We start from the raw sequence: 23,776 nt of genomic DNA on the forward strand, positions 1-23,776 counted from the left end.
ATCAATTTCCATATTCTCAAATGTTCTGTATGGTTATCCGAATAGGATCACAAATTACCAGCGCTACGATTTAAACCTTTTTTTTTTTTTTGGTACCAGGAATAGAACTCGGGTCCTTGCGCTTGCACAGCAGGTGGTGAAACCACTGAGCTAAATCCCCAGCCCCACGATTTAAACCTTTATAAATTATGTGGTTTAATTCACAAAATGGGTTAATATTGTTGGTGGGAAATTTTTTTATATGATACCTTATAGATGTAATAATACAAAAGTGGCAACTGAGGAAGAATGGTTTAAATTAGGAGGAAAGGGTACACTAGGAAATACTGTGCAGTGTGACCTAAAATACTTCCCACATCAGCCAGGAGGACTTTTTCAGTAAGGTCATGGAACATTATTAACTAGCCATGGTTGCCGGATAAGCCAATGGAACTGGAATTATCCTAATATTTGGAATTGGGCCATTGAGGCATGACTTGGTTTTGAAGTCTGATTTTTCCATTGTCAAGCCCTGTCAAATCAAGGCTCTGGCCAAGTCCTATAATCCCTTTGACTCTCAGTTTCCTTATCATAAAACAGAGATAATGGGAGTCTCTATTTTGCTCAGTGCTCCTCATGATTAAATGAATTCTTATGCATAATTCATGCGAACTCTTCTGTGTTCTCTCTGTATACCAAAAGACAGATTAACAAGAAGTTTACAGATTTGTGTCATATGAGTTTGTCACAGGGACTTTCATAAAGAAATGGAAAACTGAAGGAAGCCTGAATCCTCCATGTTTTATGCTAGGTTTGATGAAAAGTGAAGGATCCTGGAAAAATATGATAGAACAACAAAGTATGAATGAGTAGTGAGCTGGAAGAGATTTTCAAGGCTGCTCATTTAGATTCCTCTGGGTGAGCATCCATCTTCAGGGAGAGGGAGGCTCCTTTCCTGTGGGTAAGGGAAGGCGCCTCTCCAAAGAGAACCTGCCTTTAGGGAGAAAAGAGGGTGAAGGCCACAGCATTTTTGAACCTGCCATTGCTTAAATTCCTTCAGTGTAAAATACTCAGTATGTTAAGGCGGCATGTTTGGGGTAGGGTCCTGAACTCCATCACCATGAATGTAACATACAGTCCAGGGCCTGACACATAGCAAGAACTTGAGAACTCATCATTCTTAAGATTATAAATTTAGGAATGTGTGAGACAGAATGAACTCACCTATTCATTAACCAGCCTCTCCTAGGGGTCACTAATTGTGTTAATAATAATGGGTTTTTTTGTGTTGCACCCTCAATCTTCTAAGCAGGCGTCCTTGTTTGCAGCAGCCCATGTTGCCTAGACAGGGGCATGCTGGTATGTTTACAGGGATCGAACCCAGGACCTCCCACATGCTAGATTGATGCTCTGCCTCTGAGCTAAGCCTCCTGCCCTCCTGTGTGACATTCTTTTAAACTCTGTAAATTTAACTTTCAAAAAAATAACCAGGCTACAAAGAGGAACCTGCTGGCCATGTTCTTAAATGGCACTTGGATATTCCAATATTATTTTTTTTATTTAGACAAAAGGTGCATTTTAACATGATAATAAAGCTACTTACAGTGAATAGGTAAAGTTCTTGGGATTATTCCTTTAGGAAAAAACAAACAGTTGTTTTCCAGGTGGTTTTGTTTTTGTTTCTAAAAGAAAGTCACAGTGGACTGACCTGGTTCTGAAGCTTCATGTATGGATTGTTTGTTTTTCGTGTGGCACTGTTCTAGGAGTCAGAGGCCTCCGTTTTTTTTTTGTTTTTTTTTTTGGTACTGGGGATTGAACTCAGGTCCTTGTGTTTGCAAGGCAGGTGGTGGAACCATTGAGCTAAATCCCCAGCCCCCGACTCCATTTTAATAGGAAGTTCACCTTACTAATACCAGGGACAGATTTCCCAAGTTCTAGCCAGTGACCACTGTTTTCATAGAAGTCCATCTACTGACCCCAGGATTTTACTATCCTCTTACTGCCTTTCTCTTGTGTATTTTTCTTTGAAATTTGTGACAAATTTGACACCTAAGTTTTAATCCTCACATCAATTTCTAGTACTTTATAGGACATATTATAATTTGGTTTTGAGCTTTATTTTATTAGGTTTGGCTCTAGGGGCATATGAACCAGAAAAGTGAATTTATTTTTATTTGTTTCTTTTTTCCTTTTTTTTTGTTTTGGCGGTACTGGGGATCGAACTCAGGACCTTTCACTTGCGAGGCAGGCGCAGTGCCACTGAGCCAAATCTCTGGCCCTTTTCATTTGTTTCTGTGAAGGATTATTTTCCATAAAATACTATGTACTGTTCCTCCTTTGCTGAGTTACCTTTCTTTTTCTTTTTTTTTTTGCCTAAAGCCACATGTCATCTGGACAATTAGTTTAATATGTACTGTTTGGAATCTGAGACAGCTCGTAAAATTTTGTAATACTCTGTGACATACCCTTATGACAAGTGTGCTTGTCACCATTCTTTTTGAGAAATCCCAGGGAGTTGTCACAGTCTGCTAACAAAAGTTGAATTCATAGTTGTATAGTCAAGGGCATGAGGGAACCCAAAGTATGGCAAGAGGTCTAGGAGCCTCCTTCTTAACATTTACTTGCTGTCACTTGCATGAAAACTAGCAAAGTATACTTCTAAAACAGAATAGAAGTGATTTTTTAAAAAAGTAGCTCATCTCTGTTTGTTATAAATTCCACTTCTGAGGACCTGAGTGGTGGTGGTGGTATGTGTCATATTCTGCCGTTACTACTGATACTAAATAATGTGTGACATTTGAGGTCACCTTGTCTTTCTTTTTCTTTGTTTATATTTATGCTAAAGCAGCATTTTTTGAGTTGTAAGCACATCATAGAAATTGTTTTAGTCTTGGGAATGCAGTGTCAATTAAATAGGAGTTGCAGGTTTCTGATTATTTCTCATAATACATTTTTCTTCCTTGTGTGCTCCACGTATTAAAGGTGGATTAGTATACTGGCTGTGCTTGTACACTGTTACCATGGGTGCATGACTCTTCTGATTATGTTATGTATATGCTTGGATATTCTAAATGCTCCCCACAATTCACAAGTTTAAAATAAAACTTATTGGCTATCTTTTATTTTGGCTCAGTTTATTTTTCAGACTACCTTTTGTAGGGGTGAAAGAACCTTCTATTTCACCTCCAGTGGTTTGATAATTGAGTCTTTAAATGAACTGATAGTAGATCAACAGGAGAGAAGGCCTGCAAGTTTATTGCCTTCACGGGAATATCCTAGGAAAGTGAATAGCCAGTAAGTCAGTGAGATTTAGAAACTAAGGAAGAGAGAAGTAGAGATTTTAGGAACTTTTAGAAAAAGAGTAAAAGAATTTTTTTTGGAGATAAATAGGCTCAAAGAACAGTATAGGACCAAGTTTTGTTTGTTTGTTTTTGTTTTTGTTTTGTTTTTGTATCAGGGATTGAACGGGGGATCTTGGGCTTGTAAGGCAGGTGCCAGAACCACTGAGCTAAATCCCTGGCCTGTTTTGTTTTTTTGTTCTGGTTGTGGTGTCAGCTGTAGTCTTTCCTGTGGAGTTGGACTTTAGGAGGACCCAGGCTTTGGGTAGATAGAGCATCAGAGAAAGCCCTTCCCTGCATCTGCTGCTCCCTTGGTGCTCTTAGTTTAAAGTCCAAAGCAGCATATATGGGGGTATCATTTTCTGAGCCACAAAACTTTCTAACTTGATGGTTCTGGAGATTCTCTTTTACTATAATTCAGCCTTGTGTAAAGAATCCTGTTCTGCTTTACCTCCATACTGCAGTGAGCACATCTCCATCTTAGATGATCTTTCCCCATCTTGGCTTATTGAATTCAGTTAAATCACTTTTGCATAAATGCTGATGGTCTAGGAGGAAAGTGCATGTGTGCTCGTTCCTGGGGAGTGGGTGAGGGGATGCCACATAAAATATGGCTTCTGACTTTGAGGACCCCCAAGTCAGTGTCGCTGGAAAGCCTGTCCACCTTCGATGCTGCTTCCACACTAGGCATTTTCTCATCACCTCAGAAGAAGTAGTCTTTCTCCTGAGCCCTACAGCATTGTGTTTGTGCCTCTCATCACCATGATCATACTGCACTTTATAGTATAGTCATTTGTGGCCAGGTTTATGGCTCTATTCAGTTGTAAATTCTTTATACTTACATATCAGTGTTTAGAATTCTACTTTCCCCATAGTAGGTGTTCGAAAAATATTAATTGAATTGATGAAGCTGCAGGAATAAAGTCTTACTAAGAATTGATGCAAGGATCTCATTTTAATAAGACAAGTAGTTCTTATTCAGCATAGATGAGAGAATTTTATTTTCAAGTTCTTTTGCATTGTAAGGAAAATAGAAATATAATCTAAGTTTGATATGAAAAAAAGTGTCTAGAGAAGGGGGTAGGAGAGTGTTTAATATGTACAATATTGTATCACAGGCAGATACTTAATTTCAGGAAACAGTCTAATGAATATGAACACTTGGAAAATTACTTTCCCATTCCATTAATTGTTTATTTGTGAATGAAAAGGGCTACTCAGGCAGGACAATTGCTTGGTTTCTGGAAATTGGTATACTAAACTATCTCCAGATGTGGGGTGAAAGAATGAAATCCACCATTCATTGCATGTACCACTTTGTTGTATAATTTAAGCTTTCTTTTTTTGCTGCTGTTTTGTAGCACTTCATTTTCTTTAGTGTTAGGTCCCCATTCTCTTACAATTCCTGCAAATTCACTATTAAAATAATTAAAAGGAAACATTTAGTAATGTCCTTTTATTGAAGTTACGTGGTTTATGTTAAGAAGCAAGTTGTTATTTTTAGTACAGAGACATTATTTTTCTTCTTTGAGCTATTTATTTCACTGTAAAACATAATAAATTCACATGCTCATGCATTTTGAAATTTTAACTTTTGAAGAGTTAAGTTCAATCAGTAATTGTTCCTTTATAGGTAGAATATTTAAAAATCTAACTTAATTGCTATTTCCGACAATTTGATAAACATAGTGAAATTGGATGACACAGCTGTACAATGCAGTTCTTACAGGCTGTTATTTGATAACTGAATGCTAACAAACTGTAGATGTTTTGTCTTACTAGAGTATTGGGTGAGACTTTATTTTTAACCTTGATTTTTCTGTCTTTATGCAGTCATTTAAACAATAACTTGGCAATATTTGCTTGTTTTATCAGCCTCACCATTTCAGTAACAGGTACCCCAAATCCTCTTCTTAGAAGCTGCTTGGGAACCTGGATTTTGATTGATAATCAGAAAAAAAATAACATCAGATTGATGACAAGAGTTGGAATTTTACATGGTTTTTGTGCCACAATGTACATTCCAGCTATTTTCCAGATAATTCAAAATATTAGAAAAATCCTTTTGGGCCCTTAGGAGAACTGTCCTGCAATTCTTCCCTTTCATCTGCAGGTTACAGAACATCTCTGGCTGGAGCTCCGGTAACTAATTTCAGCTGTCTGGCAGGACGATCGATAGTGCCTTTCCTTTGTGTTGTGACATATATATTTCGGCTGCAGTTTATTAACATAACTCAGCACAACCACAGACATATTGTACATATTAGAGCATAGAATTAGAACCATTTTTTGCACATCACAGTCTCCCTCACTTGTATTTTTTCCTTTTTTGACAAGGATCTGGATAATTGCTTCAACAAATGAACTGCTGTGTTCAGTCTGTTTCTATAATTTCATAAATTGTTTTCAAGCTAAAGCCAAGCAACCTTTCACTGAGTTAATATGAAGAACCACAGTGTAATTACAGGAGCTATATTATTAAACGTATGGCAGAAACAGCGGAGTAACTGACAGCTATTCTCTCCTTGTTTTATCACAACAAAGTAAGAATCCCTTTCAGTTGTGGGGAAGCAACAAAATCTCTTCTGTATACATCATCTTGGAAATGGGTATGCGCTCGTGACTGATGTACCTAAGGATGAGTGTGCCGCCATGCCCTCAGAAAGACTGCAGGGTACTCAGAATCTCTCTTGAACTCTGGAGCTAGGGAAGGTAAAATACTTAGTGTTTAAGTGAGTGTGAGTTTACCACAGCATAGATGACTGTTTAAAAGCAGATAGAAATTACTACTATTTTTCTTTCAGGTCTACATTGATTTCCTTTAAATTCTGTGGGGTAAACAGAGTTGCAGCTATCTCTGTTTCAGCTTATACATCCTTACAATGCTGATAAATTACACTCATTTGACTATTTTGTGAATTCCTCATATTAGTTTTAAACTTCCATTTTCATATCTGTATTCTGCTTTCTTCCTGTACATAAATTGTTGGGAACTTCAGATTCCTTCTGGGGGTATTTAGGATAGATGTTACTCATCGGCCATTCTTTTCAAGTTTTAGTGAATCTAATTATAGTGGTGCATCTGGCCGGGATGAAAACCATTAGACAAGCAGAGCTGGCTCCCAAATGCCACTCCATGAATGTAATTTAAAATGCCTTGGATTCAGCATGTCCTCCTTCACTTGTGTTATTAGGCACCTTCCCTTGCACTGCCACACTTCTGGTTGTGGTTATGTGGTTGTACTCAGTCCTCGGTGACCCTTTTTCCTCTTCCTCGCTACCGCACTGGTTGATTATATATATATATATATATATATATATATATATATAAATATAAATAAATAAATTGTTCTATTGTTAGGCCTTTCCTATAGAGTGGTGCAGTTAAGCATCATGTTTACTCACAGTGTATGTAAGATACAAAAGATCTGGTGTATTGGGGGATTAAGTAAAGGTGATTTGCCACCCTAAAGGCTTGTCAAAGCATTGTGCACGATGCTCTGTAATGGCACAGTGAGTACACCAACACTGTGTTATTAAACTGCACTTACAGTGCAGTTACACTGCAACACACAAAATATGGCAGAGCACAGTACAAACCCAGAAAGGCCAAATCTATTTTTTTCTACTTCTCAATTCAGTGGAGACTGTGGACAGTGAGAGACCAGAGTTTTGAGGAACCAAGAAAAAGATCAAACTAGAAGAAAACATGGTAAAGGGATTCAAGATACTATGGAGAGAAGGAGGCAAAGAGGGAATATTTCTGTGAGAAAAGAACATTCATCTTTCTGGGAGTTCGACAAAAAGACGTTTCTTGAGATTAGTTTGAATCAATAATCAGAATAGAAATATGCCTCATGGATAAATTCCATGAGGCATAACCTGGCTTGGACTCTGCGTTCCAGGTCTGTGAATAGTTTGCGGCCATGTACTGTTACTGTAACATAAAGAAAGGAAGAATAGGAAGCATCTCCCCATTTCCCTAAAGACACAAGAGTAAAGTGCAGTGTCCGTGACACAGTGGGCGTGGCTTAACTGCTTATTTTTGTGGACTCCATAGTGAGCTTATTTTCTTGAGCTCCAAGCTGACTCACTTTTGTACCTTTGGGCTCCTACTCACCTCTTCAGAGAAGCAAGGTTAGGATGGGGTGCCTCTTCTGAACATGATAATACCTGTGTTTTCCCTCTCTCTCTTGCAAATAGGTTACTTACTTCCCTTACCACCTAAGACTCCGGAAGATACTGTTTCACACTATCTTTATCTCTAAGCCCTAGCATGAAGTAGGCATTCAGAAAATATTGAAGTAATGATTTTAGTTCTGTTACTTATATTCTAAAAGCTGTCAGAGCCCATGGACAGTGGCTCCAAAGGGCCTCCTGAGGTGATCTTTTTCTCTGGATAGCAGTGATGAAGAGTTACTCAAGCCTGGTCTGTCTTGTCTCACTTGAATATCCAGGGTTGAACTACTTTCACAATGCTGTATCTAGGTGTGAAACAAAACTCCCAAAGTTCTCTACTGTATGGGAATCAAGACTTGTATTGGAAAAGTGTGATATTTAGGAAGCACAAGTAACTGATAAAACCAGGTATACTGTTATAAATTATGTAAATCCAGAGCTGTATAGTTCTCTTCTTAACCATGCCAACTTATATATTAAATGGGAAGAGCATATCTAAATGTGCAAAGTGTATATCTGGAAGCCATATGTTGTTCATAGCAGCAATTGATTTTCCTTCAGTGCTTATCTTCTTAAGGTAAGTGTTAATAATCACAACAGTTTTGATTTACCATTTACTATGTGTCTGACACTGTATTGGCTCTAAACAAAATATCTCTCATGTATGTAAAAATCCTGTTTGAAAGCAGTATAAATGAGAAATGGAGGGCTCAGAAAAGAAAACTTACAAAGTACACAATCAATGGGCAATGCCCTTAAGAAATCTTTGTCTGCTCATGGAAAATGGAGACTAAGAGTAAATTTAGTTACTGCTGGCTTCCCACTCTTTTCTGAACTGCCTGGTGTGAATTAGTTGCCTCAGGATTTTGTTCACTATAAACACTGCTTTGCGGTGTTTACTGGCAGTGTGGTTGGCTCATGCCACAGTCTTTGAATTTTTTTTTTTTTTTTTTTTTTTTTTTTTTTTGAGATAGGGCCTCCCTAAGTTGCTCAGCCTGGCCTCAAACTTGTGATCGTCCTACATCAGCCTCCCTAGTGTCTGGGGTTACTAGCATGTACCACTGGTTTACTAAAAGTGGGTCTTTTCATACCAGGAATTAGACAGCAGTCATCAGAAGCCTACACTGATTCAAAACCATTCTCAAACACTAATTTCATGAGAGCCAAATATCTTTTGTATATTTTGTGTTTCTTAAAAAGATACCAGTTTTATTAACATAAATTAATGAGAGCCTGTGACTAGAATGTTAAGGGAATTTTCTTTTGGAAATCTTAACTTCCTACCCAGGATAGGAAAACTGCCTCAGATTTCAAGAAAACATAGAAGATGCTTATCTGATGAGGAAAGCATTAAGTAACATGTATGAGCACTTCTGCACACCATGCTGTGTTCAAGCAGAGCTGTTGGTTTCTCTGTATTTCTAACAAGATTGGCAAAGGCAGGGTAACCAAAAGCACTGTTTTTTGTTTGTTTACTTTTAAGAATATAGTAAAGTTGTCTCTTAACCCCCAAAGTGTAGCCTTTATCATAGCTTCCTGTGTTTAGCCCTGAACCACCTCCAAAAGGAGTGCTAAGGCGAAATCCTACCAGGCGCCTTCACAGCTGTGGGTGTGGTCCAGTGTTCTTTTAAGTGGACCTTGAGGACCAGCACGGTTTTTCTCTACATTCCTTTATTATTCTCCTCATCTCTGTTTGTTTTCTAAACTCTCTTCATTTCCATAGGTCTGCCCAATTACCCTTTTTATATTGAGTACCTATTTTTTATTTCTTAATCTTCACTGTTTCTGCTAGAATCTCAGTTTTTAAAACTAATCCCTTTAACAGTTTTTTTCTCTAACCCTTATCTCAAACCCTAACATTTAATTCACTGTTCGAAACACATTTGTTAAAAACTAGTTTTTTTACTTAGAACTCAAACTTGTTCATCATTGAAGTTGTAAGCTTTTCCTTCCATTCTAGTAGCTGATATTCCAAGAAGTTGGTTTTTCATTAACGTGTTTGAAAGGTTGGCCTAAATTCTTACTCAATGTCAAGTATGCTGATAGAGAATCTGACTTCTAAACTGCAAGTTTTCATGGCCCCAGTCTCATTTGTACTGTAATATAACCCATTTCATTTTATTTTCATATTTCATATGTTCCCATTTTGGGTTCTTTCTCTGACAATAAGAAAAACTTTTATTCCGCCCACCTTAAATGCTAAGTAAAGAAAACAAAGTGCACCACTCAGGTAGTGATGCATATGTTTTAGAGGCTAGAGAGTGGGTACCTGGGTGAGTTGAAATCCTGGGTCTGCCTTGATAGAGTAAGTGTCTCTGTGCTTTGCTTTTGTTTTAACTGAAATTGAGATAATACTAGTGTGGAAAGCTAGAGGAGTTTGTCTATTTAGAATGTTTAATGACTTTGTTATATGGTAAAGTACGTAAGAAGTGTGTTAACCAGTGTGACTGAACTCTTAATTCTGCAGAGTATGAAATATGAAACATAAATATATATTTAAAACAATAAATCTCAATGTAGGATATTTTCTCCTTGCTAATTTATTTCTGGTGAATTAGGAACATGTTGTATTGGCACAGCCTATTATAATGTGTCTCAAGGAAAGCAACTGCAGCATTAAGAGGACGGTTTTTGAAGTAATTTGCTCTTTGCTGTGTGTGAGGGGACATTATTTAAAGTCAGTATTGAAAGAGATAATGTATAGTAAGAACGTTTGTACTTTGTTTTTGTTATTCCCAAGAATGAAGAGATTTGTTTGATTCAGAAGTCTTTCAGTATTAGTAAAACAAACACATACAAACAGACTGACAGAATTATTTTTTGTCTTTTTGTATTGGCATGTAGTAAATATCAATTGGTTTTCTTTTAGAAGATGTTAAATTTCAATTTAACACATTTGAATTTTGTATACTTTATTTAGCCCACCAAGTTATACAAGGTTTTATTTACTACAGTTTAAACATTGTTATCTGCTTATATTTGAGGAAGAGAATAACTGACAATTCATGTGAAGTTTCTAATCATGTTAGTAATCAAGACAGTGCCAGAATATTGCTTTATAAAATATCTAATTTGTAGGAGGGTACTGTAGAAAGGTTTTAAAATAGGCCCACAGAAAAACTATAAAGAAAAATTTGTCTATGTATTGAAATCTTAGCTGAGAATATGAACAGAAATATTAACAGCAGGATGGGGGTGTTGGGTATGAAGCCCCACTAAAAATCCAAATATTACTGAAAAATATTTTCTTTTGTCAGATTTTATAGTGCTTCCACACCTCTACATGTATCCTTTGAATTCTGCCCAGACAGATGTAGATCAGAAGGAATGGGCTGAGCACTGGCTGTTTTTATTACGACACTGAGATCTACTTATTGTTGATAATGTTTATGTGCATGTATGTTTAATGTTTCAAAACGGTATTCACTGACCAAGCAATTTTGCATACAAAATTTGTGTGTCACGTTAGGGTAAACCTGATAAATGATTAATAGATATTTACTTTGATTCCTTTTGTTTGTTTTGGGTTTTTTTTTGTGGTATTGGGGATTAAACCCAGTGCCATCACACTGACCTACATCTTCAGCTCTTTCAAAAAATTTTACATTTGCCCAGGCTAGGCTTGAACTTGCAGTTCTCTTTCCTTGACCTCCCAAGTGCTAGGATTAGAGGTGTGTGCCACCATGCCTGGCTTTATATTTGTTTTTAAAACCACATTTAAATAATGAAAAAAATGAATTTTAACTGATTGTAGGCCTTCTATCTGATGCTGTGAATGGAATTAATTTTGTTTTTAGAACTGTAACAAAACATGCATGTGGGTGTAGTTCTGGAGTAAAGCTTCTAGCCCTGACTTCAGCAAAGGTATGAACATATATGTCTGTTTGCAGAGCCTGACTTCATTCCTTTCTAAGAAAAGTAGTAGGATTGCTTTTGCTTCTTGATGCATTTATCCTAATCTAATACTGATTTGAGAATTAGAGGCAAAAATGGTAACCATCAACAACCTTTGAAATGGCAGAAAGCTGCTTTACAACAATATTCTGTTAATGAATTTTAGGGATTTCTAAAACTCTGTGGCCATGCCACGGTTTTAATATATACAGTGAGATGTCTCCTTCTATTTCTGGAGTATTTAATTCATCATTTTATTAGGTAATATTATGTATCTTAATATTACAGGGACTCAAGGAATAACACAGAGCAGCGAAGCACATGAAATTAGGATTTGGCAGCATTAAATGATAAAATCCATCTTTCTGGAGGCAGTTACTGCAGAAATGTAAAAATGTACCATCCGTCTGAGCCGTCGGTTTCTGATGTGGTCCCTGGAGGAAGTGGCTGGAAAGTCATTTCCCCTAATGGATTATTAGGTTGCCTTGCACAGTAAGTTGGTGGTTGCAGCCCACTTCCTCTAAGACAGAGGTCCATGTCTCTAAAACCCCATCATAGCTGACACCAATTGGCATAGCTGTCAGCCCAGAGCTGTGAAAGCTGACCTGAGTGGGAAGATCAGGGGCACACAGCTGAGGGTGTGGCACTGAAGGGGGGACTGGTCAGACTTTGCTGGAGCAGGGGGGTGCATGCATTTTGATTTGGCTTTCCTGATGCTCTTCATGCTGTTTGTATCATTGTCACCATTGGTAGATGACTTGAGAAAAATTTGTTGAGAGCCACTTTGCTGAGCACCATGTTATCGTAAGGAATCTTCATATAATGTGGCAATCTGAAATAGTAACACCCTTGAAACTCTACACTAAAAAATATTAGTAGTAGTAATATAGTGACTAAATAGACCCCTTTTAACTTGAATTCTTACATGTTTTATAAACTAATTTTTTAAAAATTAGAAGTCAGACTATCTAGAGTATATAAAGAACTGAAAAAATCAGACCCCCCAAATTCAAAGACCCAATTCAAAAATGGGCATCTGAAATGAACAGACGTTTCTCAGACAAAGAAGTAAAAGCAGCAAATAAATATATGAAAAAATGTTCAACATCACTGGTCATTCGAGAGATGCCGATGAAAACAACACTGAGATTCCACCTCACCCCAGAAAGAATGGCTGCTATCAAGAAATCAACCAATAACAAATGCTGGCAGGGTTGTGGGGAGAAAGGAACCCTTGTCCATTACTGGTGGGAGTACAGACTGGTGCAACTGCTATGGAAATCAGTATCGAGATACCTCAAAGAACTAGGACTAGAGGTCCCGTTTGACCCAGCTATCCCCCTGCTGGGTATCTTCCCCAAAGAATTAGAATCATACCACAGCGATACATGTGCATCCATGTTTATAGCAGCACAGTTTGTAATAGCTAAAGCTTGGAAACAACCCAAGTGCCCATCAACAGGAAATTGGATAAAGATGTGGGGTTTTTTATAAAATGGAGTACTACTCAGGCATAAAGAACGAGAAACTAGATTCGTTTATAGCTAAATGGATGCATATTGAGGCCATACTCTTAAGTGAAATAAATAGGACACACATGTAAATACCAAATAGTTTCTCAGTGTGAGACATTGAAAGTGTAAATAAGGATTAAAACGATTAAAATGAATAATTGATAATTTGGAATAGGAAGAAAAGTTCCAAAGGGGTAGGAGGGGTAGGGGAAAGTGAAAATTATGAGAAAAGAAAATAATGGAAACAAAGTCTATGTAAATAGGGAAAGGTGGAGGGGGTGAAGGGAGCACAGGGAATGGGAAAAAAGTAAGAACCAAGATACATCATGTACAGGTACAAGCACCCAATGATAAATGTAAATGTATTGTATGCCTAAAATGTACCAATAAAAGAATTTAAGCAAAAATAAATAAATAAAATTAGAAGTCAGAAGAGGGCATATTAGTCTTTCAAAAACCAGTTTGTTAGGCTGGTCTGAGTGCAGTGGTGTTTACAAAAACCAGTTTGTTACCCATTTGGCCCAATCTGGTTACACTTACTGTAAATTAGACCAAAAAAAATTGCTTTAAATACATATGGGTTAAGAGTAAAGGATTTAGTTGCTGTAAGGGGTTTATAGTGACAAAAATTATGAAACCAAATTAGCTCCCTTCCCTTAGAAATTTTTCAGTGTCTAAGATCTTGACCTTAGCATATGGCTTCCATACTTTGACAATGATGTAGATGAGATAGAAGAGAAACATTGCTGAGCATTACTCTTTTGGGCTGTGCTGGGCTAAAAGTTTTATAATTTATTTTTCTTTTTTTTTTGGTACTGGGGATTGAACTCAGGAACTTGTGCTTGCAAGGCAGGCAGTGGCACCACTGAGCTAAACCCCCAGCCCCCAAATTTTTACCCTTTAAAACTTAACAGAGTTTACCTGACTGTGGTTCAGAACATTGCTTCTGCACTCACTGCCTGTCTCTGCTTTCAAAGGCACAGCAAAGAATGGGTAAGTGGTGGCAGCAGGGGAAGGAATGCTGTGCGGATTGATTAGTTATATTAATCATTCATGCCTGTTCCCTATATCCATTTAAAATACAAAGGTATAGCCATTCTGGCCTGGAGACCCTTCTCTCTGTCTCGTTCTCTCTCTCCTCTGTCCATTCCAGCCTCATGGGGTCTGAGCTTCATTCTGTGTGAGAATCTGCTTGTAATCTAGGCAGAGCTCTTGGGCCCTCCTCAGAGACTGCCTGTCCCCCTCAGGGTGTCCCTCACTCTGGAGTCCTCTAAGAAGAGCATCTTCTTGTATTTCTGTCCTTTTATTTAGTCCTCTTTCTCTTTCTCTTCGGGTGCGCAATGGTGAACAGTGTTGGGGTCAGGCTCCAGGTGCAAGTGAGGGCCTGGGGTGCAGAACCCCCTGCTTTGGGCTGTCCAGGTGTGCCTGGAGCTCTCATTCAGCGATTCTGGAGTGTGGCTCTGTTCCTCTGTACTAATATACCTTTTCTCCTATACTTAGTAGGGAAGGCCTTTGTTTTACTTTGTTTAAAGAGGTGGAAACACTTGGCTGTTAGGTGAAGAAGCTGAGATTGTGCTGTGAAACATTGTTTTCTCCACAAATTGATAAACCTTACCTTTAATTTGTAGACTCTTTTCATCCCATCTAACATATCAAAATAATAAAAGATAGATCATCATTGTTTTCTGTAATTCCAAATTAAAGCAAGACTGTATTTTCACATTGGAGGCATTAATAGCACACGTTTTACATTTCTCCTCATCTTTATATCCTGTATTCTCAGAGGAAGAGCTAAGCTGCCTAACACCTGGACACAGTGAGCTTTTATTAACTCAAGTAGAATAGCTTCATAACTGACTTTAGTAGCTGATAACACTAACACTTCATAGGACTTCCAGCACTACAGAACTCTCTGTCCCATCATTAACTTTCTTTGCAGGGCTACTAGGGATTGAAGCCACAGGCTCATGCATTCTAGGCAGACAGTCTACCCCTGAGCTGTGTCTCTAGTCTCATCATTAACTTTTTAAACTTAAATAAGTAGATTGATTCAGGGCAAACTGGTTATTCAAGTAACTGACACACAGGATCAAAACTATGCTTCATGGGGATAAATATTGGAAATGATATTTTTGGCAGCTGAATATGGCTAGATAAATGTGGTGTATCCAATCCCTAAAATTTGTTAATCTGTGATTAAGGACTAATAAGCTGAATATGTCAGTGAACTAGTTCTGTAAAAAAAAAAAGTAATACTGTACAAACACACACCCACTTAAAATACATCTACCATTTCTATTTTACTTTTTTCCAAAACATACCGTCTGGCAGCTGTCTTGGTGTTAAGCAACCTGTGTTGAACACAGGTAATATATTTTACAATTAAAATGATAGCCTCACATTTACTGGATATGATTAAACATAAAATATTAAAGCAGGCTGACTCCAAGCTCTATAGATATTCAGATAATATTTCAGTGAAAATCATATTGAATTGTGCTTTCCTGATCTATTTATGGTTCGCCTAAGTGGAACAGATTAATTGCATGAGTAGGGTAGAAAATAGCCACCTTACAAGCTAGGAGGTACTTTGCAGAAATCAAGCCAGTGTCCGGTTTCATGAGCAGCAGTGTCTATGGTTATCCGTTTAGGGTCTCTCTTTGATTATTTAAAATAGTAAGTCAAGATGCAGGTTACTTACACATAAGGGTTCTAAGTATGGCTGTGAGATGCAGCAGAACTTTGGTGTCCACCTTGCATCATTCATTAGTCTTCACAGACCACCAGAGCTGGTTCCTGTGCATTTGCTTGTCCAGTGATGCCTTAATTTGTCCTCCCCTATGCTTACTGAAGAAGTGGATGTTCTTCAGATCACCAATGAAAAATTCAGATGTATCGAGCATGTTTTAATATAGTACTTGTCTTTCGTGTATTACCTTACTTCTAGCCAAGATTCCGAAACAGTGTTCCCATTTGATTCTGTTCCAGAGAAAGAAAGATGAGGAGGGAATTCAAACTGCTCTTCTTAAACTGCTGTTAACCTTTACAGGAAGAAAAGTGGGAGCAACCATACATTTGGACAAAGTATTAGAAGGGTATGTGTGTTTTGTCACGACAGGCTGCTTGCTGTATGTAGGCTTTTGTTCACAGCCATCTCTGCCATGCAGCAAGGGAAAGAGAATATTGAATTTCTGCTATTTTCCTTTTGATTTTAAGAAAGTTGTAAATCTTCATAGCAGAAATTATAATTTAACCCTTCAAATAACTTGAATATAGTTGACATTAAATGCATGTGTCTGATTACTTTGCCTTCAAAATTTCATTAGGAGGGAGCAGGAGGTATATATGTGTATTTTTGTTTTTTTTTTTTTAGTGTTTCACAACTTCTAACACTTTCTTTGTGGTAGTAGCTCAGTGAATGGAGGCATGAATGTTTTGTCTGTGGTAGAGTAAATACTCACAGAAAGTGCAAGTTAGTGTTCAGTGAATGGATGTTACAGACTAAAGGTCCACATGTAGCTATCCTTGAAGTGTACTTCTGTTACTAATTCGCGTCTAAGCTGAAACTTACCTGATAATCAAGGGAAAAAAATGGATAACTACAAAAACTGACTTTAAGGAAATAGTATTGAAAAATACATATTTCAGTGTTTGGCTTTTTAGAGAATGGAAATTATGTCATTTAATTTCTGAACAGAAGCAGTAGATATTGTCCAAGAATATGACACAGCTGATGCCTAGCTCTTGAGCTGGGATGAGTCTGGTTTTTTGTTGATTTTGTTTGTTTTGGGGACACTGTGATAAAAGTAATTTTCCGGAGTAGAGAGACAGTAATGATGCAGGAGGTGGTTTTCTTTTTTGTAATGATGGGGAGAAATAAGGTTAGAATGTTACTTGTATTGCCTAAGAGAACAACCAGACATGTGGCCTTAGGAGAAGATAGTTACTTTTAAGGCCTCTAAAATATCTCTGCTGTAATGGTGAAGCTATTCTGCTTCAGCCAAGCCCACAGAGAATGTTTACCTCTTGTCATCCTTATCTGATTTGGGGAGACCAGAAAGGGGTTTCTGTATACCAGTTGCGTACTAGGGTAGCAAATACGTGCTGGATGTCTCATTTGAATGTTATAGTTTGAATTTTCAGTGCAGTATCCCTGGAATTTATAGATAATACCCAGTCATAGATGGACATTTTAGCAACTTCATCTGTTTTTTTCTTTTTGGATTTCAAGGATTTTTATAAAAACTATGTCCATTTAAATCTTTGTCTGCTTTTATTTCCCCCCCCATTGTGAAAATACTTAGAAACGTAAGTTTAATGTAAATTACATATTGATAGCCTCTTAGCAGTTTAGCATATTTCAGTTGATTAAAATGTTGTAAAATCAAAAATTTAACAGGTATATGTAAAAAGTGTGTGGAAAATGATATGAACAGTAACAAAGATTTTACTTCACTTTTAATTATACTGTTCCTTAATATTACAGTGTGTAGTTCTTGTTCTATTTAGGCAGACACAGAAGGTTTCTACATTATGAGGTACATATGTTTGCACTAAACCCCTTAATTGTTTAATGAAGAGAGTCAATGACATTTTAAAATACAGATTTAAATCCTCAAAACCGGAGGGGACAAAATAGGAAAACTCAGCACACAATGAAAGAATATCATGGTAGATAGTCTATATATGATAGATAAGTTATATTTAAATTCATAACTTGACTGTAGAAATGGAACATTTTCATTCTGTACATTAAAATTATAGGGGAAAATGACATAAAGGTGCATGCAGATAAAGCTTGTACAGTCTAGTGTGTAAAGCACACATCTAAATATATGTCTATTTGTGTCCATCTACAGAGTTAAAGGACATTCTTTTCATGAAATAATGCATTCCTTTAGAATTGCTGTAGATTTTCATAATTTTTGAAAACATTTCTATTGTAACCTACATCAAAAGGGCAGCCAGGGCTTTTTTGTATCTGACTATACATATGCATTATAAAAACTGAGTCTACTGTAATTACCAGTTTGCAGAGCGAATTCCTGCAGGGTTTGTACTCTCCCCATTAGTAAAAGAGATAAGTTGAAATGTATTAAAATTTCACTGCACAACTGGGAGTTTTTGTTCACAGTAAATGTGTTAATGTTTCTTCATTGCTTGACTGTTTGTGTTTAATTTTAGGCAGCGTGCCCAACAGGGACAAAATTACAGGATAAAGCTATGTATAAAAGAAAATCCTTTAGAGAGCACCAATAAGACTCTTTTTTAAAAATAAGCAGTTACATATAATAGTACATGGCTGTAGCCACAGACAAAAGTTTTATCGGTCTATTTCAGAATTATTGGAATTTTCTTTCCCTTGTGTAAAAGTTAAGAGGACTGAGCTTATGTTGATAGCTAATATACTTTGATGTGAAAACAACTATTATTTTATTCAGTGTTACTCCTGTAAAAAGAAAAAGAAACAAATCCTTCTTGTTGTCCTTATGACGAAGAGAGGCTAATAGCATTTTGAGAGAGAAGTGATAGATCACATTTTCTTCCCTAGTGAAGGAATTCTTTTTTTGTTAAGACTTCTAATTACAGTCTGTTATATTTTTTGGAGCATTTTCTCTGCTTTTTGGTGTTTCCATGAACTTAGTAAATACAATTATTCACATAGATAGGTTTATATTAAAAATATTAATCTACAGCCACTCTCACCTAGTGTGAATATGTAATGAAATGCACAAACACAGGATAAAAAGTTCTTACTTCACTGCTGACTAGAGGGGGCAGAAATGTACTTACCTGTAAACACTGGCTACATAAGCTTTGCCCCATCTGGAAAGTGAGTCTCTTCTTTCTTCTTTTAAATGTTGAACATAGAGTTTATACTGTTCACCTTTTGTCATGTCTTCTGCTTACTTTTCTCTAAGTCTCCCTAATGTCTCTGTAGGCCTCGCATAGCAGACTTATGAAACAGATGGTGCAAAGAAGGCAAACTAAAATATCAGTCTCCATTTTGAGGTGTTACTGTCCTAGAAATGGTTTTTAAATTTGCGTAGTGATAGTGTGAATAGATATGTGAAAGGGAGAAAAAGAGATTTATGAATGCATATACTGTATGTCCATGTTTCAGCTGTTTGCATCTTTATACAATATACTATTGAAGATATGAAAAATCTCTTGAATATTTTGTGTTGCACATTAGCTTTCCCTAAGAAAATGTATTTTGCGCTTAAATAGGTTGATTCACCCTTTCACACACAAAAGATATTTTACTGCCCTCTCTACACTGCTCTTTAAAGTATGAATTTTTAACTGATAGACCTTGAAGTTCTTCAGAGTCATTACTTTCTTTTGGCTAATTTGTAGAAAGGCACCATATGAAAATTGGATTTTTGATCTGATGGAGTGATTCTTGAGTTCTTATGAACCATTTATAGCCTATCAAGTAAATCCTTCTTAGTTCATGGATTATTGACCCAATGGACCGTATTAGCTGCTTTGAAGCTGTTATAGCCCATTATGTTGATTCAGCTGACACATATGTGAACCCGGACCACATGCCCAAGATGACATTAATATTGTTCTGGAAGACACCCCCCCCATGCACTTTTTCCCACCAGGCTCTCTATTTATTTTTTAATTTTGAAGAGTTAGATCAAACTTCCTGACAACCATTGTATAGATCTCTTAATTTCCCAGTGATGTTGAAGCATTTGCTAACAACTGGATGGCCTGCTCCTTGCTGTCTTCCTCTTTAACTGTGTGTCTCTCTGTATTTTAAATCAACCAGTCTTAAAAAGCAAAAAGAGAATAATGTTTTTTCAACACTCTAGGGCACATTTTACTCTCAGTTGCTTATAGAGTCATAGAAATTAGTGAGATTTCTCTAAGCATCTGAATTTAGTCTTTTGAATTTGAGAAAACTAGCTTTTAGAAGAAATACTAACATTGTGTTTTTTAAAAATGTATTACCTGAGAGGTTTCACTTGAAAAATTCCAGTGACTTCAGTGACTGGTAAAATCAAGATGAGCTTTCATTGATTGATGTGATCCCCTAATGAAGCCAGCACAGGTCTCAGCACAGACTCCTGGAAATCTGTGACCCAACATAAATAACGCATGAGGGGCATAGATGCTTTATCGCAGCGCTATTATTATTATTTGCAATAGGTACGATTCCTATGGTGATACCTGCTCTTAGGTAAAGCACTGTATTCTTTTATAATCAGAGATAATTACGACTCACAGTTATATGTGCAATTCAAAGCATTAAAATGGTAAGGATTACTAATGGGCATTCCCTAGACAGGTATAAGTAAGACACTATATAGTAAACAAAATGCTCTTGGGAGTACCTTGTCTCACTTTTTTCACTTTGACATATCTTAATATAACCATTTAAAGACTTTGTAAAATACCACTTTGAGTCACTTATCTAAAATGTACCACTGTTTGTAGAAAATCTTAGTATAATTTGTTAACTGCTTCCCACTTTTTCAAGTTGCTTAATTAAGCCTTCAACCTCCTTTCTCTTTTTTTGTAGTTTTCCTCACATCTCATCTTGAATCCTAATCTCCTATTCACTTGGAAAAACTGTGGAAATCTGTTTGAGATGGGGTATCATGGGGGATTACCACTCTCCTTTCCAGTGAACCCAGCTCACTGGGTGTGGCCATTGAGGAACATCTCAGAGCCTCTTTCATGCTATTTGAAAAATCTCTCATTTTAGGGATTCTTATGATTAAATATGAGAATGTATTTGAAATATTGTATGCCTTATAGCACTATACAAATAAACGATAATATTGGTCCCACAAAGGCTGCTTCTATAGGCTTGGATAATTGATTGTCACGTAAAATGATAAATTCTAAAAACCAACAACTTTGTTCCCTGGTTGCTTCACTGGGGTAAATTTTTTTCACAAACCAAGAGGAGTAAATTTAGTTAAAAGGTCACCTACCATATGTTCTTGCTTCTAAATGAATTGATTACAGTGCTTTGGCATTTGAAATAATGTGGCCAGATCCTTCACACTGCGGGTGAGGATTTAGGATTTATATTTCTCTTTTCTTTTTGGCAGTGTTGGAGATTTAACCAAGGGCCTCATGCATGCTGGACAAATGCTCTACCACTGAGCTACACCCGAAGTCCCAAGCTCCCCCCCTTTCCTAAAATAGTACTTTGCATTCATGTGGGAAGGAAGGATGCCATCAATTTCGGGTGATGTCTTACATTTAGCATCACATAGGACAAGTCTTGGGTTGCTCCTGTTCTTCCTAGGGTCTGGAGGCGCTTCTGAAATACCAGGGCATGGCTTTATCGTGCTTGTTTTTTTTCTTTTCTTTTTTTTTCCTGTGCTTGTTTCTTACTGAGGAGTAATTTTTTTGTAAAGAGTTTAAAGGTTTATAATTCTTCTTGCATCTCATTATAAATCCCTTTCTTATTACTGTCTTTCCTGTCATATTAGTAATTGTTTTCTTGAATGCCACAGAGAAATGTAATCACATTACCACCTTTCAAATTACATTAGTGAAAATGAATAAAATGTGTATCAATGGAATATAAAATTGCTGATTCAACATTAAGGTGAAATGAGATGATTATTACTTAGTATTCATATGATATCAGAGGTTCTTTGGATCCTTATACGTAGTTATGTATTATAGTAAGAGCTGATTTTAGAATATGGTTATTTTTTGGGGTAAGCTGACCCCTTATTTTCAGGTAGGTGATAGGTTTATTTATGGAAAAAGTATTTTCTTTCTAGTTATGTTGTCACAATTGCCTAAGTAGTCTGTAAAATGTACAAATATTCAGGCAGTAAATAGAGTGTCTTAAGTGTTAACTGTTAGGTAAGAAAATGAAAAAAATTTTATGCAAATTGAAATTCCTTTTCATTTCCCATTTCTCTAATATTACTAATTGGCTAACAAAATAGCTTGTATTACCATAGGCCTAATTTAATTGGGGGAAAAAATCCACACTCCAAAGCTTACATATGCTTTGATGCCATAGAAACATGAGTATTTTCTTTATATAATTGGCCATATCCCGCTGTTGATTTTTGCTCTGAAGTCTAAATTATTTAAATGGGGTCTTCCTCATGTTCGATGGATAGTAGGTCGTAATCGTAAGGTAACGACTGCCAATGCTCATTGGATCTGTGTCAGTGGAGATTTATGTGCCTCTGTGTGTCTCTTTTTCCATTTTTCTGTATTCACACAGTGAAAGTAACATTTACACTCATGCACAAAGATATATCCAGACGTTTATAGTTTTGTTTCTTTGTCCCCTCTCCCTAAACTAAATTAATTTATTGACTGACGTAATATTTTCCATCACAGTAAACTGGAGAATGTTTGTGGTTGTACACATATCCATTCACCATTGTCATTGTTAAACAAATTCTGTCACAGTTGTTTAGCATCTTGATATTAGTATTGCTGACTATTTATAATTGAGCTTTGTGTTTGGTTTTACCCCAAAATTTTTGAAGGATATCCTGGATTTTCCTAATAGGAAAATGGAAGTGGATTTAAAAAATATAATTACCACTTTTTAATGGCTATATTAGGTTTTAATATTTTGAATTTTAATATTTAAAAATTTAAACAACAATAAAATTCTGTTGTTCACTTTCCACTTAACTCATTTAGCATTTTTCTGTTGAAGATGAACTGGGTGAAAGACAAGTACAAAGCTGCACTGTGTCTATGGGGGAAGGTTGTTGTATGGAATTAAATGTCTAAACTACAAAAAGAAAGCAAGTGGTACAGTAGGATTCCTCCCCAGGTAACTTTATTGAAACATATTTCACATACCTTATATTCCATCCTTATAAAACTCAGTGCATAAAAGTATAAAACTCAGTGTATTTTAATGTATTCACAATTATATGCAACCATCACCCCAGTCATTTTGGGAACAATTTAGTCACATGAAGAAAACAAAAACATCCCTCCATACCCTTTAGCTATGACGCCACCTCAGTCCTACGCCAAGCCCTAGACAACCATTAATCTACTCTCTATCTTTACAGATTTCCCTGTTCTAGCCATTTCAAATGAGTAAAATTATTCAGTCTTTAATGACTTGCTTCTTCAACTTAGAATAATGTTTTCAAGGTGCTTGCGTATTTTAGCGTGTCTTAGTTCTTTCTGTTTTTATGACCAAATGTTATTCCATTATGTGACTGTGCCACATTTTAAAAATCTGTTTCTTAGTTGATGAAGGGCCAGTGCTTTTTAAGAGAAATGCAAAGTGAGGTTTTAAGTCTCTTGATTTTTAATAGTAGATGGTGTTCAGAGGTCAACTTGCCCCCATGAATTGCTTTCTGGTTTTTTTTTTTTTTAGTACCGGGGATCGAACTTGGGTCCTTGTATTTGTGAGGCAGGCGGTAGAACCACTGAGCTAAATCCCTGGCCTGCTTTCTGTTATTTTGGATGTTTTTATTTTGAAGAAGGGATATTTCCTTGGTTTGTAACTTTTTCCTCATCGTATTTTGTTGAAGCTTAGCAATCTTTGATTTACCCAGCCTTTTGTGTGTACCATATTGTTCACAGTTTAAACCAGTGGCATCTGGCCTTTGTAGTGAAGGCGTTCACACTCAGATCCAGGTGTTTTCAAATCTTCTGATTCAGCCATAAGATAGAATAATGTGCTTTCTGATGAAAAGACACCATAAACTTCAGAGCATATAAATGTAACAAAATGATCATTTTTCATCAACTTGTTATTTCTTCATATGATATTTTAAAACAATTAGACAAATGCAAGGAACCTTTTTGAAAACCTAATTAATTTTCTAATTATATTGCCACCACATAAAATACATACTTTTGTCATAATTATTATTGTATGAATTTTTGAGTGGCCCT

General features: G+C 36.5%; 1 protein-coding gene across 17 annotated transcripts in view; it reads left to right on the forward strand.

Annotated features, from left to right (window-relative positions):
• The window catches only part of Bnc2 (basonuclin zinc finger protein 2), a 429,028-nt gene that overhangs the window by 237,321 nt on the left and 167,931 nt on the right, over positions 1-23,776 (forward strand). For 2 of the 17 annotated variants that reach the window (XM_021252887.2, XM_087183877.1), the window contains 2 exons: positions 11,679-11,882; positions 15,893-15,999. The exons of 14 other annotated variants lie outside the window; for them this stretch is intronic. The gene's annotated coding sequence lies outside the window, so the exon portion shown is untranslated. The remainder of the gene's footprint in view (positions 1-11,678; positions 11,883-15,892; positions 16,000-23,776) is intronic. One more of the 17 variants, XM_021252888.2, reaches the window with a different exon arrangement.

This window comes from Heterocephalus glaber, unplaced genomic scaffold, assembly GCF_053883595.1.
Source record: "Heterocephalus glaber isolate CG9 unplaced genomic scaffold, H.glaber_assembly_v1.0 deba00001481, whole genome shotgun sequence".
In the NCBI taxonomy this organism is placed as follows: domain Eukaryota; kingdom Metazoa; phylum Chordata; class Mammalia; order Rodentia; family Bathyergidae; genus Heterocephalus; species Heterocephalus glaber.